This window comes from Sinocyclocheilus rhinocerous, unplaced genomic scaffold (assembly GCF_001515625.1).
Source record: "Sinocyclocheilus rhinocerous isolate Xijiao unplaced genomic scaffold, SAMN03320098_v1.1 scaffold334, whole genome shotgun sequence".
Classification (NCBI taxonomy): domain Eukaryota; kingdom Metazoa; phylum Chordata; class Actinopteri; order Cypriniformes; family Cyprinidae; genus Sinocyclocheilus; species Sinocyclocheilus rhinocerous.
The window spans coordinates 1,256,420-1,271,920 of record NW_015658500.1 but is presented as its reverse complement, the minus strand read 5'-3'; the positions used below and the strand labels follow the sequence as shown (position 1 = coordinate 1,271,920).

Genomic DNA, 15,501 nt, shown 5'->3' with positions numbered 1-15,501 from the left:
TAGTGTATATATATATATATATATATATATATATATATATCCTTTTAATTTTAGTTTAATTTTTGGTAACGTTGGGTGTTTTTGTCATTTTAATTTGTTTTTGTATTTTTTTAAATATGTCTATATAATTTTTAATAATTTTTATTTAAGTTTTATTTTACTACATCAAATTAAAATAAATTAACATTAGAACGTTTTTTTAAATATTTTATTTCAGCTACAATTTATTCTATTTCAAGTAACGAAACTGCAAGTAACAACAGCACTGTAAAAAAGGTGGGACTTACAGGTGCAATATTGAGAATTTCTCCCAAGTGGTTAGTCTCATTCTTTTTAGCCAAGTTTTGTATGATTTTGTGTATACACCTTATATCAGATATTCAGCATTTACATTATGTGTGAAACATCTAACCTGCCAGAAAGAGTAGTTTATGGGAATGTTGGGGAATTGGTTGTCAGTTTGTTTCACACAATTGCACTCTTAATGATCATTGTCATTCATCTCCAGCTGATCTCATCAAAACGCTATGCGAGCAGATAAGCAGCATTTATGGGGACTCAGTCCCTCTTGGATATATTCACGACTCTTCACGCTATGAGCTTTGTTAGGAAGCATGACTTCAGTCACAGATACTGCTGGGTTTGGAATAGAACATTGTGTACCACACACTGTGGCAAATGTGTCATCATCAATGGAAATTGATTCAGCTTGTTGTGAACATCTCAGTGAGTCACATCATATACTGTAAGACGTGTTCCCTTTCAGTCGGTCACTCTCGACGTCACGTCGGATGACCAACGAAATTGGGATCTCGCTTAGAGAGACCAATCTACTTAGAGTGTAAACTAAACGAGCCAATGCACATTGGCATGCGATTATTGCATCCAGCTGCCGCTGATCACAGCGTGAGTATAAGTAGGCAGCAGATGCAGCGCATATTCAGCTTTTCGCTTCGGAGCCGAGCGATCACATCGTTCTGCTCCTGACTACTCTACTCCAATGTGCATTGGCTCGTTTAGTTTACACTCGAAGTAGATTGGTCTCTCTAAGCGAGATCCCAATTTCGTCGGTCATCCGACGTGACGTCTCCGTTCCCTCCTTCAGGGAACGAGGGTTACCATACGTAACCGAGACGTTCTTTCAGTATGCAAAAATATGTTTTTCTTTACTTTGTTCAGGAGAAAGAGGTTCATGTCTATTGAGCCTTTTGTCAATTTCAACCAGAAGAACTGTCTGGAGTGGACAGTGTAGTATTTTCTTTTCATTTTATATCAGTATGATATATAGCAGGGGTGTCAAACATACGGCCCGCGGGCCGAACACGGCCCACAGAGGTGTCCAATCCGGCCCGCAGGATGATTTAAACAATATTATAAAATAACAAATAAATTTTTTTTTATTATATTGTAGTTTGTATGGTTAATATTAATGTAATTGTGAGCAAACTAGGGTTTAACAAAAGGTAATTCGGCCCGCACAAGGGGGCATTTTCTCCGATCCGGCCCTCAACCTTAAATGAGTTTGACACCCCTGATATATAGTGATGTTATTTTTGTGCAGATATTGATTTAAGGAGTATTTTCAACATCCAGTGGCACAAGCACATCAGATATTGCTTTGCAAAGCCTTTACAGGTCTACAGATAATTATTTCTTAATTTCTCATTTCTTTTGTTTGGTTATTTAAAAAGGCTGATTGCCTTGCGTTCCTGCTTCCGTTTCATATTAAAGCTAATTAAGGACCCCTTTCATGAGAATTAACTTTGAATTAACTTTTTAAGTGTTGGTTTCCTTGAACAAATTATGCAGTTAAAACAGAGGGTACCAATGTATAAGTGGTGTGTGTGACTGGACTTTTGAAATGAGGAAGCAACTTCTCCTCTCTGTGTTTGAGAGCATTTATTTTCAGTTTTACTTTGACACCATTTCCGGGTATTGAACACCATTTACCTTAAACTTTCAACAAACAGCCAATAGTTTGAATGATTATATACTCTTAAAAAGGTTCTTTATTGGCATTAATATTTCCATGAAGAACCTTAAACATTCATGGAAACTTTCCATTACACAAAAGGTTCTTTGTAGGTTCTTTACGGTGTTCTCCAAGAAAAAAATGTTTTTTTTTTTTTTTTTTAAGAACTGAAAGGTTCCTTGGGGAACCAAAAATTGTTCTTCTATGGCATCATTGCAAAAACTCCCTTTTAAAACCTTTATTTTTAGGAGTATATTTGCATGCTATTTATTAAAAACTACTGAAATAAAAATATTAGTCAGATTAAAACTTTTTAAGGTTTAGCATTTTTATGTTGCTCCAAAAATAATACAGTACAATCAATAGTAGTAATGCAGTAAAAGCATTTTGTGTGGCTTTTATTCTGTTTTTCATCTACTATTATTAGTACTATTGTAGTCCTTCTCTTCACCTTTTTTCAGACCTTTAATCATCAAAATCACAGGTGTCACGATGGTAGCATACATGAAAAAGCACCTCTATTTTAAACAAACCTAAAACCGGCTCACTCACAGATCATTTCATGATTCAGCTATTTTAAGATTCAGTCGTGACCAAATGGTGTGGTGATAATTAGTCCATTTATTTACATGTATATGAATATGTGTGTATATATATATATATATATATATATATATATATATACAGTATGTGCTCAGTATATGTACATTTCAGCTGTAAACCTGACCACATGAGGATCAGGTTTACAAGACATTATGAAATTTATGTTTTCTTGTAAACGTCATGGGAGTCAAGAGACAGAGACACTGCCTCCCTTCCTGCTGTGTTTATAATTGCATAAAATAACAAAGACCACATAAAGAACAAAGTACTGAATGCTGTAACAGGTCAAGTATGTACAAATCTATTTTTGTGTACTTCACCCGTAATAATACTTATGATACATTTTACTTCGGGTGAGTTTCATGCATTGGTAGCTGATCGATGTGGACAGTTTTCAGCACTTGTACATGGCGTTAGATGTCAGATGAAAGGATATGCACATCTACAGGAAAGGTAATTTTCAAAACATATTCTCGAAAGTTGCTATGACAACAGTGAGAGTGCCATTCCCAAGCGTGAGGACAGAGTTTCTGGTAACAGAAGTGCTTTGGTGTCTGCGCTGATTACGGTGTAATTAGAAAATTGAATATTTCTGTTTGGCATTGTAGTAGTAGAGAGTGTTAATATCATTAACTCACCTTACGTAAGCAACGAGGGGCCACATTTACACATCTGTTTTACGCATTGGTGTGTCTGCTGTGGAATTCTAGACTAGTAATTCAGGCACTTTAGTTTCATGCATTTTTGTCATGTTGCCTTTATTTGACTTATGTGTAATTCAATACTTATACAATCTAGTATTAGTTTGGAAAAGTTCATAATTACGTAACATCTGATTTACTTTCTAAGCAAAAGCATAAAAGTGACAGTTTTTAAACAAAACTATTTATATAACAAGTTTTTAAACAAAAAAAGTTTTGAACCTTTGAGTAAGTTTTCGAATAGCATACTGATCAATTTAGAATTAATCTTATAATCAAGGTTAATTTATAGTTAATGTTAATATAAATGATGTGTAAAGTCTTCTGTTTAAAGTTTTGTTTACTTAATTTTGCAGAGTCTTGGAGCCACTGGCAGATACGAAACCCATAAAAAGTAAGTGGTTTATTTTACATAATTCACCTTCTAAAACTCCATGCAGCTGTCAGAAATGAAAAGGGAAAAGATGAAGACAATGAACAGATGTTGAACTAATGATGGCACTATCAAATTGTTCACAAAACTGACAAACTTGAGGAAACTCGGCAATATGATATGTGTAACTACAGTTGCCTAATGTGCTCGGCATGAACTCTTTATTTATTTATTAATTAATGCAAGGCAGTAAAATTCTGTATTTCTGGTTTAGACGTTCCGACTTCAGAACCAAGATATCAGAAGATTTTGTTATCATACCTGTTTATTTTGTGCTTGTTATCATTGTTTCCCTCGTGATTCACATTGCAATTTTTCATCCAATCAAAATGCACAGAAGAGCATGTTTCTAAGCTATTGGTTTTATCAATATGAATCCATGGGGGGTTTAAGGCATAGACACCATTACTCAGTAGCAGCCACTATCCGAGAGTGTTATATGCGCTATTATTGGCTGATCTGGTCACCTGCTCAGATGAAACTTCATGAAGATTTGCTTTTTGACATCTTAACTTGACTGAACTATCTGCAGCATTTACTGTTTGATAATGTATTTATTAATTCATTTATCTGTTGCAATTTATTCATGAGCAAAAACAATTCTGTGGCAATTCCCAGTGTGTAATAGCTCTACAGGTGTTTGTCATTCCTTTTGATGCAGTTTTATTTTTACAGTCAAGCATTGTACTCAGGCCAACACAACAATACATTTTCTACAACCAGAAGAGCCTCTTATGAGGTTTTAAAATCCCTAACCTGTCAGTTTGTTTGGGTAATAGTGTGTTTGCATGCACACATCTAATAGCTGCAGAGGAAAACTGTTTTGAATGCTTCCCCCTTGGTGAGAAACCGTGCTGCCTGCAGTCTGAATGAGTGGAGCCCATGGTATCCATTAAGAAATATGGCACTAGTAGCGTTGCCATGGAGATCAACTCAATGGAAGCCGCATTTAAGCCTCAGGAAGACATAATCAAGTCCTTTGGCTTTCATTCCAGAGATATGTGCTGCAACAGTGTGGTGTTGATACACTGCATCGCTTTGAAATTTAATGATTCAAATTATTTAGACTATTATAAAGATGTTCTAATGCTGCTGTATTCCATCACACATGTACACATCAGCTTTTGTAGCAGTGCAATTATGTTATTAAGGGTGAAAGTGATAGTTGACCCTAAATGAAAAATCTGTCATCATGTCTGTGAAAAAAAAGCATCATTCACTTTCATTGTATGGAGAAGAACAGCTTGAACTCCTTTAGTGTTCCACGGAGAAAAGATTTTGAGATTTTGAAAGACACGAATGTACACATCAGCTTTTGTAGCAGTGCAATTATGTGATTAAGGGTGAAAGTGATAGTTGACCCTAAATGAAAAATCTGTCATCATGCCTCATCCTCGTGTCTTTCCAAACCCGTATGGTTTTTTTTTTTTGGATCATAAAAGTAATAGTTTAGAAGAATGTTTGAGTTGCTCTTTTCCATACAATGCAAGTAAATGGGAACCACGACCTGCCAAGCTCCAAAAAGGGCAAAAAGCACCATAGAAGCTTAATAAAGTATCCCATACTACCTGTGCAATATATTTCTAGACGTCTAAAGCCACAGAATGAAATTTAAAGGAATAGGTCAGCCAAAAATAAAAATTAGCTGAAAATGTACTCAACCCTCAGGTCATCCAAGATATAGATGAGTAGATGAGCTCACCAATCGATCATCTGCAGTGAATGGGTGCTGTTAGAATAAGTTCAAACAGCTAATACAAAATAATCACAATAATTTAAAAGTAACTCCAGTCCATCAGTTAACGTCTTGTGCAGTAAAAACCGTACTCTGTTACAAACGTAACCTCGGTTCCCTGAGATACGGGAACGAGTACTGCGTCTGCTAGACGCTATGGGTAAAAAGTCATTTTTTCTCCTGAACTGAAGCCTTTTTCAATCACGCAGTGAAACTGCATGACCATTGGTTCGTGCAGTATGTTTAAAAAATGAACCAATGGCTCGGTAGCGGTGCTGCACAAACCTATGGCAGCGAAGCCCGCCAGAATGGCCGGAGTCATCTGGCTATATAAGCACCCGCTTCGCCATAGGATTCAGGTTACTTTGACTGAAGCGACGACTGAGTCGTGCAGCTGCATGGCACGGCTAGCAACGCAGTACTCGTTCCCGTATCTCAGGGAACCGAGGTTACGTTTGTAACCGAGTACGTTCCCTTTCGATACTACACTCGTACTGCGTCTGCTAGACGCTATGGGAACAGTACAATCACGCCATGCCATGGCAGAGGAACGACCAAGATAATTCTTGTCCTAAGCACCTCAGGGACCAAGAAACAAGAACAATAAACTCCTCCAGGCTGAACAGGCTAGCCTCGTGAAGGCCTCACCCAGCCAAGTGATCGTTCCAACAGACTTGCGCAGCCTCAGCACCCAAGGGGGCCGAGAGCACACAAGCAAGCTCTCTGACAGGTCTGGGCATATTACATCCAAACTGCACTCAGAGCGAACTGCGCACCATCTAAGCAGAAAGAACCCTAGCCTGCAAGGCAGAGATATCCAGGTTATAGAACCTAACAAAAGTGGATGGCGAGGCCCAGCCAGCCGCCGCACAAATTTCTGCAATGGTCACGCCGCTAGACCACGCCCACGAAGAGGCGATGCCTCTAGTTGAGTGGGCTCGTACTCCAACTGGGCATTGCAGGCCCAGGGAAGAGTAGGCTAGCAAAATAGCGCCGATTATCCACTTAGAAAGTCTCTGCTTCGTGACCGGGTGTCCTTTAGCGCGGTCACCGAAGCAAACAAAGAGTTGTTCCGACTGCCTAAATTGGGCGAAACGCTCAATGTAGACCTTCAGAGCCCTAACTGGGCAGAGTAAATACAACTCCTGGTCTTCCTCCGAGAGAGGAAGCGCAGAGAGGTTGATAACCTGTGCTCTGAACGGAGTCGAGAGTACCTTAGGTACATAGCCATGCCTTGGTTTCAGGACGACCCTGAAGTTGCCAGGCCCGAATTCCAGGCAAATAGGGGTTATAGAAAGTGCCTGCAAGTCACCCACTCGTTTGACCAATGCCAGCACTAGTAGCAGAGCGGTTTTAAATGGCAGGGACCGAAGGTCGACGGACTGCAGCGGCTCAAAGGGAGGGCCCTTCAAGGTCCTCAGAACAGTGGGCAGGTCCCACGTAGGAACATGTGAGAGGCCGAGGCGGATTTAGCCTTCTGGCTCCTCTCAGAAAACGAACAACAAGGTTGTTCCTGCCGACCGTTTGACCTGCTATAGGGGCGTGAGAAGCCGCTATAGCCGCCACATAGACCTTGAGCGTGGACGGGGAGAGACCCTTGTCCAACAGCTCCTGCAGAAAGGACAGTATCACAGATATGTCGCAAGTGAGCGGATCCTCGCCACGATTTGAGCACCAGGCAGAGAACACTGACCATTTAAGGGCGTAGAGGCGTCTTGTCGTCGGAGCTCTAGCCTGAGAAATGGTGTTCAATACACACTCTGTTAGGCGAATAGGCTCCCGTCGAGTGGGCACAGGTGCAAGGCCCACAGCTCTGGCCTGGGGTGCCATATAGTCCTGTTCGCCTGGGAGAGGAGATCTTACCTCAGGGGAATAGGCCATGGGGCTGCTATTAGCAGCTGTGACAGCTCTGCCACCCAATGCTGGTTTTTCCAGAGCGGGGCCACTAGGAGCACTTTGCGTTTCTGTTCCCCGATCACCTGTGGAATCAGGGCAACCGGGGGAAAAGCGTAGAGAGGGAGGTTGGGCCAGTCATGGGCCAACACATCCTTGTCCTTTGAAAAATAGATTGGGCAGTGAGAATTGTCTTCTGAGGCGAAGAGGTCTACTTCCGCCCTGCCGAAGACTTCCCAAATTTCTTGAGTTGTCTGCGGATGAAGCATCCACTCCTCTGAGGGGACCTTACTTCGTGACAACATATCTGCTCCTCGGTTCAATATGCCCGGAACGTGTGCTGCTCTCAGCGAACGTAGGTTTAGCTGTGCCAATTCCAAGAGGCACTCTACTAATACAAGGAGCCGCTTCGAGGATAGCCCCCCCTGGCGATTTATGTAGGACACCACCGTCATGCTGTCTGAACGGACTAAGACATGGTGTCCCTTGAGGTCTGGTAGGAAGGTTTGACAGACCCGCCATACCGCCATTTCGAGGCAGTTGATGTGCAGACTGCTTTCCGCTATCGACCAGAGGCCGAACGTCCCCAATTTGTGTTGGAAGCATCCATCGAAACCACCTTCCTTCTGTAGACCATTCCCAGGGGAACTCCCCGTTCCATCCATTGAATGTTCATCCAGGAGGCCAGGGCCAGTACACAGGCCTGATCTACCCTGATAATTAGGCGTCCATGATGCCATGCGTAGGATGGAACCCGCGGTTTCAGCCAGTGTTGGAGGGGGCGCATTCTCAGCAGGCCCAACCGTAGTACTGGAGATGCTGCAGCCATGAGGCCTAGCATTTTCTGAAACCTTTTGAGGGGGTGAGAGGCGCCAGCTTTGAAGGAAGCTGCAAGCTGCCGTATACTCAGGGTGCGCTCTGCTGTGACCTTCGCTTCCATCTGAGCCGAGTCGAACACTGAACCCAGGAACGAGACTCGCTGGCTGGGAACCAGTGTGCTCTTGGCAAAGTTCACCCTGAGGAGAAGGGCTATGTGAGATAGTGACTCCTCCCTTGACTGGGCCAGGACGAGCCAGTTGTCGAGGTAGTTGAGAATGTGGATTCCTGCCTGTCTCAGGGGGGAGAGAGCCGCATCCATGCACTTCGTAAAAAGTGCGTGGAGCCAGGGACAGCCCGAAGGGACGAGGAAGTAACGGCTGTAGAAGCCTGACTCGCTCTGGGCCGGGGAAACCACTTCTATGGCTCCTTTTTCCAGCAAATTCCTCACTTCGGCGCGCAAGACGTGTGCGTTCGTGCTCTGAACCGAAGTGGGGACCACTCCGCTGAAGCGCGGGGGTCTTCGAGCGAATTGGAGTGAGTAACCTCGCTTTATTATCCCCATAACCCATTCTGATACCCCGGGGATGGCGTGCCACGCCTCGGCCCGGGAGGACAGGGGTTGAATTGGTTCGAGTGCCCGGTCGCTGCAAGGGAACCTGGTACTCGTGAGAAATGGAAGAGGAAATTTGCTCTCTCTTTGAAATTGTTTGTGTTTTATTTTTCCCGCTATAACAGCGGATCACTGTTTGGGCGCTTGAACGGGCCCAGAGTTTACAGCAAACACATCGCCGGCTGCACCCAGAACTGAATGGGGTGACTGGCAGCTTACGAGAGGCAGCTTGGGGGGTGGTCCAGCTGCAGCGAGACTTGGCCCCCTCCTCTTCCCGCTCCTCTGCTTAGGATGACGCCGGAGGCGCCGGGTCCAGTGCTAGCTTAGGCCGGGGGCCCTGACGTTTCGGGAACGGGTAGCGCTTGGCTGAGTGGGAACGTCTTCTAGGCTCAGGTTTGGCTGGCTGGGTGGCGGTGGCCGCCACTGGTGCAGGCTTCGCGGGCTGCTGAGTCGGCGCGGACTTGGGGCGACTCGAAGCAGCTGCAGAGCTGGAGCGTTTGGGTAGGAAGTGTCGCATGGCCTGAGACAACTTCTGTGCTTCAGTAAAGCGCTCAGCGAAGCCCTCGAGAGCCGATCTGAATAGACTGTTAGGGGAGACCGGAGCGTCGAGGAACGGGACCTTGTCAACGTCCTTAATCTCAGTCAGGGTCAGCCATAGGTGGCGCTCCAGGACAACCAGACTGGCCATGGAGTGTCCAATAGCCTGAGCCGTGGTCTTTGTTGTGCACAAAGCCAGGTCTGTCGCACTTCTGAGCTCTCTGAGCGTCGCGGGGCCTGACTCGTCTGCGCTGGCGAGGAGCTTGGCCTGGAAGACCTGAAGCACGGCCATTAAGTGAAGCGCCGAGGCCGCTTGCCCAGCCGATGAGTAGGCGCGACCAGCGAGGGCTGACGTAGCCCTGCATGGCTTGGATGGATGGGCAGCCTTAGCCTTCCAGCCGATCGCAGTGGGCAGGCAGAGATGCACGGCCACTGCCCCGTTGAGCGGAGGCAACTTCTCATACCCTCTGCCTTCAGCGCCGTCGACCGAGGTGAGCAGAGCGGAGGCGGGCAGAGTATGACCGCGCCACGATCTGGTGAGCTCATCGTGGACCTCCGGAAAGAAAGGAGAGGATCGCTGGCGAGGGGCTTGACGGCTCCCCGGAAGGAACCACTCGTCCAGATGGCTGCGGGAGGGTTCTTCCGGCGGAGACCACTCCAATCCCAGCTCTTCGACGGCTTTGGAGAGGACACAGAGTAATTCGGCGTACGTCCCGGGTTTAGCGTCGCTGGGCTCGGATGGTGGCAGGGGGGCGGGGTCAGCAATCGAGCCTGACAGCTCCTCCGCGTCCGAGGCTGCTAATGACAGGCTGTCATCCAGCAGCTCTTCGTCACTCCCACCAAACGAGACCAGATCACTCGCGCTGGCAGAGGGATGCTGGTCAGGCTGGGTGAAGAGGACGGGGGAAGCCTCTCTGTGTGGAGAGAGCGAGGCACGCGGGACCTGAGCCTACGAAAGTTCGCCCGCATCCAGGCGCTGAGATCCTCTGCCCCGCTGTTTTTTCCTCACAGGTTCCTGGGAGGAAGAAAACGGGAGGGCGCGAGGGGCGGGGTCGCTTTCAGTAAAGAAAGCTATCCGTGAGCGCAGAGAGGCGAGACTCAGGCTCTCACAGTGGGAGTAATTCGTCTCGGTGAGCGCGGATTCCGCATGGGATTTCCCCAAGCAGGAAACGCACTCACGATGGCCGTCATCAGTGTGCAAGGGGGCCCTGCACGTACCGCAGTAACGGCGCGGCATTTGAAACAACGCAGAGAAATTTGCTCTTTACAAAATTTGCTCTTATAACTCGCCGGATGGCGGCAGGGGAACCGGACTGCTATTGCTCGTGCTGAAGGCTTCGAAGGCGCTGGATCAGCCGGGCAAAGTCGTTCCGCTGCAAGGCGTGTCAACGGCGAGCAGGCTCTTCAGTCAGCGGGGATGCAAAGAACATCGTCGTCGCTGAAGGAGAAGAAATCGGAATCCTATGGCGTAGCGGACGCTTATATAGCCAGATGACTCCGCCCATTCTGGCGGGCTTTGGCGGGCTTCGCTGCCATAGGTTTGTGCAGCACTGCTGCCAAGCCATTGGTTCGTTTTTTAAACATACTGCACAACCAATGGCCATGCAGTTTCACTGCGTGATTGAAAAAGGCTTCAGTTCAGGAGAAAAAAGGACTTTTTACCCATAGCGTCTAGCAGATGCAGTACGAGTGTAGTATCGAAAGGGAGCTGTGTGTTTGTAAAAAACTAATTATTATCAGATGTTTGATCGCTCATTCTGACGGCACCCATTCACTGCAGAACAAATGATGTAATGTTCAATTTCTCTAAATCTGTTTTGATGAAGAATCAAACTCATCTACAGCTTGGATGGCTTGAAGGAGGGTACATTTTAAGCAAATTTTCATATTTAGGTGAACTATTCCTTTAAGTTATTATTCACTAAAAATCTGTGAAAAAAAAGCTGTGGTCACCATTCACTTTCATTGTATGGAGAAGAACAACTTGAACTCCTTTTGTGTTCCACAGAGAAAAGAAAGTCATACTGGGTTTGAAAGACATGAAAGTGAGTAAATACTGACAGAATTTAGTACTAATACTAGAGCACTGTACAAATTACAAATTAATTCTGTCATTATTTTGGCCGAAAAATACGACTATCTTTGAAACAGCAGATGGCTTCACAGACAAAAATAAAAGTTTGAACGTCAAGATCATCTATTCGCTTCCTATGAACTATGATAACATCAGGACCAGTTGTCAGCTGCTTGATTTATGCTCGGTCAGTCGAGGCAGTCTCTGGCTCACTTCTCACTGATGGATGTACCATGCTCATGACACAGGAGACTTTAAAGTGACGCTACTAGTCGAAACATTGCATTTGATGTCTGAATTTTGTGCCAAAAAAAGAATAGTCCAGGTTGTTCTCAGGATGAGTTGTACTTTCACTGACACAAATTGTTCTGAATTATAGTTTCGGCTGACTCACCCTAGCTTGGGACACAGAAATCCATGTTGCCCACACATAAAGGTAACACTCGAGTTTGTTAAGGAGGGTTACGTAAAGATCTCTTTAATGTTTATATAAGCTTTATACGACACTTGACTTTTATACGCTGAATGATTGAATCACAGAGTCCTTAATCATGTTCCAATAGTTTAGCTTAACAAATTCAGTCAATTAAACACAGTTACAGTTTGCTAAACTATCTTTGCTATAACTATTATCAAATTGTGTTGCCTGCAGTGGGCTCCTTCAAACTGTAGTTAGTTCACCCAAAAATGAATATCCTGTCATCATTAATCTCCCTTGTGTCATTCCAAACTTGTATGACTTCTGTGGAATATAAAAGCAGATATTTTGAGAAAAGGAAAAAGCACGTTTACCAAATTTTGACAATACCCTTGGGACTATTAACCGAATACAAGAACCAGATCTAGTACAATGACTATTTATATGGAACATTAACAGATTTGAAATATAAGATAGTAATTTACCTAAAAGAGCCTTTGCAATAAATAAATACATGTGTAACTTTCTCCTTTGATGTAAACCAATAACCAGTCTAAAGATTCATACAAAATTCAATGATGCGTCCGTGACTCTGCACCAGTGACAAAGCGTAATGCTGCATGATAAACAGAATCTAATTTTCTAAGTAAAGAAGTAGCTGCATGCATATATAAATGATCACCATAATCAATTATAGATAAAAATGTACTCTCTACTAACTTCTTACGGGCCTTATAAGGAAAGCAGTTTTTTAAACGATAAAAGAAACCTAGTTTTGGCCTAAGCTTTTTCAACAACTTATCAATATGTATATCAAAAGCTAATCTTTCATCCATCCAGATACCTAGATATTTATAGGAGCTAACTCTTTCTATAAGTGAACCGTTCAAGGTTGTAATTGTCAGATCTGTTACCTTAGTGCGACCACGACTAAAAATCATATACTTTGTTTTTTTTTTTAGTTTAAAACCAGTTTTAACTGCAGCAACGAGCGCTGCAATACTTTAAAAGCATTCTGTAGTTGCTGTAAAGCTTGATTTACCGAAGATGCTGCTGTATAAATAATTGTATCATCCGCATACAAATGTATTTTAGCTGAGTCTATTCCATGACCTAAATCATTAATATAAATAGAAAATAACAAAGGGGCTAAAACAGATCCTTGAGGAACCCCAGTATTTACATGAAGAAAAGGTTAATTGTAATTTTCAACAGACACACATTGAGTGTGTTCTGGAAGATCATTTTCAAACCATTTTAAAGCAGCTTCACGAAGACCTAAAAACCTAAGACTCTGTAACATTAATTTGTGATCTACTGAATCAAAAGCTTTAGACAGATCAATAAATAGAGCAGCACAGGACTTTTTACTATCTAGAGAGGTTATAATATCATTTGAGATTAACGTAGCTGCAGTAATGGTGCTATGTCCCTTTCTGAACCCTGACTGATAATCCTGAAGAATATTATTAACTGACAAAATTGTTTTAATTGATCGTTTATCAATGATTCAAAGACTTTTGCTAAGACCGGCAATCTAGAAATAGGGCGGTAGTTATTTGGATCTGCAGGATCTCCCCCCTTTAATAATGGAGTAACCATTGCTGATTTCCACATTTTTTATATTAAAAATATATAAATTTATAATAAAGCCTTTATATAGAGGCTATAGGTTCTGCTACAAGATCAGCTGCCAGTCGAAGGAAATAGGGCTTAATTTTATCGATTCCTGGTGATTTTTTTAGTATCTAAATTCTCTAGAGCTTTATGGACCTGTGTAGTAGTGATAGGCATGAAATTAAATGAATGTGAAGTGCAGTATTGAGCAAGCTCAACAGTTTCCATAGAAGTATGGACACCCGAGTTAATAGACTCGGAGGTTGAGCCAACTGATATTAAGTAATTATTAAAAATATCTGCAACAACTTATCTGCCCTTAACTTCAGCGTGATTAACATTTAAATGATTTGGGAAATTAGATACCAGTTTAGGTACTAAAATAGATTTAACTAATTTCCAAAAATTTAAAGGATTATTTAGGTTTTCATTTATCATAGACAGATAATAATCACACTTTGCACTTTTGATTAATTTTGTGCACTTATTTCGTAATGCTCTGTAAGAAATCCAGTCTATAGAATTATTTGATTTCTTTGCCTTGGCCCATGCAGCATTCCTCTGTTTTATAAAAGTAGAAATGCTGTCATTGAACCAAGGATTATCTTTACCACTTATCCTAAATTGTTTAACTGGGGTATGTTTATCACATATGGATAAGAATGTTGATCTGAAATAGTCCCAGGCCATATTAACATCTGGTATACATGAAACAACTTGAATGAACATGAAATCCAATGTTCTTCTAATATCAGGTTTGGAATGACATGAGGGTGAGTAAGTAAAGAAATGATGAGTGAGGTTTCATTTTTGGGTTCATTTTTGGTCAAGCTGTACATTTGATTAGAATTGCATTCATTGGAATCAAACTCATGATCTTAACATTGCTAGTGTGGTACTCTACCCATTAAGCTTCACAAACATCAGCGTTTTCATTTATAAAATCTTGCAGATAGTTGATAATTCACTCTACAATTTCTTGGAGCTTGATTTTGGCTCTAGTATCCACTTCCCACTTTTTCTGTTTATTGCAGTAGCAACAGTTTCAAGACTAATCGCCATCCTACATATGGTTTGCTCTTCGCCTGAGGAATCGGCACATGATATCGTGGATTTGACTGCCTGTAAACAATATTTTTAGTTTCTGAACAAAATGCTAATAGAAACCAAGCCTCCAAGCCCATACCCCCAAAGAGATGTGTGTCGCAGAGCTGTTGTCGTGGCCTTTGTTTTGCCTGCCATGCAAATGGAACACTTAGCCTTGAGAAATCCTGCTGAGAAGAGAACGCTTGCTCTTTCACGCCGTCGTGACTTGGTAAACTGCCTTCTTATTGGCTACGTGCTCACTCCTCTCATAGCCCCCCTTCTGCAGGTTTCTCGTCTTTCCATGAATCAAGAAATATCTGGAAGCAGCTGCAATGTGAGACGACTGGATCAGGTTGGAGATGACATGTGTTTAGAAGTGGTTTTGTGATAGCTACAACTTCGCATGAAGTGCCACGAGTACTCATAAAGCCGTTTCATGCTTCAAGCAATAGGAACGAAGGGTGTCTTTTTTTATCTCCGTCCATTTGCATCACTGGTTCTACCTGTTTTCACACCTTCCTTTTGTACTTTCAGTCATCCTACACCTGTGCTTATGTACTATTACTAGTTGGCCTGGTTTCCTCTTTGTTTCCTTGTAGTATCACTTTTAACTTCCTCTTGACTACTGTTGTCAAAAGTACCGATGATGGTACTGAAATTTTGAAAATGTGACCATACCAGCATTTCTCGCTAGCATTTTGAGCAGATTCTTGAACAGCTCTGATTGGCCATTGTGTTCACGCGCTCAACAGGTAGTGGCCAATCAGAGCTGTTTAAGGGTGCTTTCACACCTGGCCTGTTGTTTCGGAACCTGGCGCGTTTCCCCCCTTAGCTCGGTTTGTTTGGGCATATGTGAACACGGCAATCGCGCTCGGATCCGCGCCAAAACAGTCGGTCCGAGATCGCCTGAATGAGGTGGTCTCGGCTCGATTGAAAACGAACTCTGGAGCGGTTCGGTTGTAGTGAGAAAGCAGGCTATATCACAATGTATAATGGGTAATTA

The 15,501-nt window shown here is 43.1% G+C and overlaps 1 protein-coding gene across 1 annotated transcript in view; it reads left to right on the top strand.

Annotated features, from left to right (window-relative positions):
- The window catches only part of LOC107722232 (ankyrin repeat and fibronectin type-III domain-containing protein 1-like), an 85,678-nt gene that overhangs the window by 33,367 nt on the left and 36,810 nt on the right, over nucleotides 1–15,501 (top strand). Inside the window, exon 4 of the mRNA XM_016530512.1 lies at nucleotides 3,633–3,670. The gene's annotated coding sequence lies outside the window, so the exon portion shown is untranslated. The remainder of the gene's footprint in view (nucleotides 1–3,632; nucleotides 3,671–15,501) is intronic.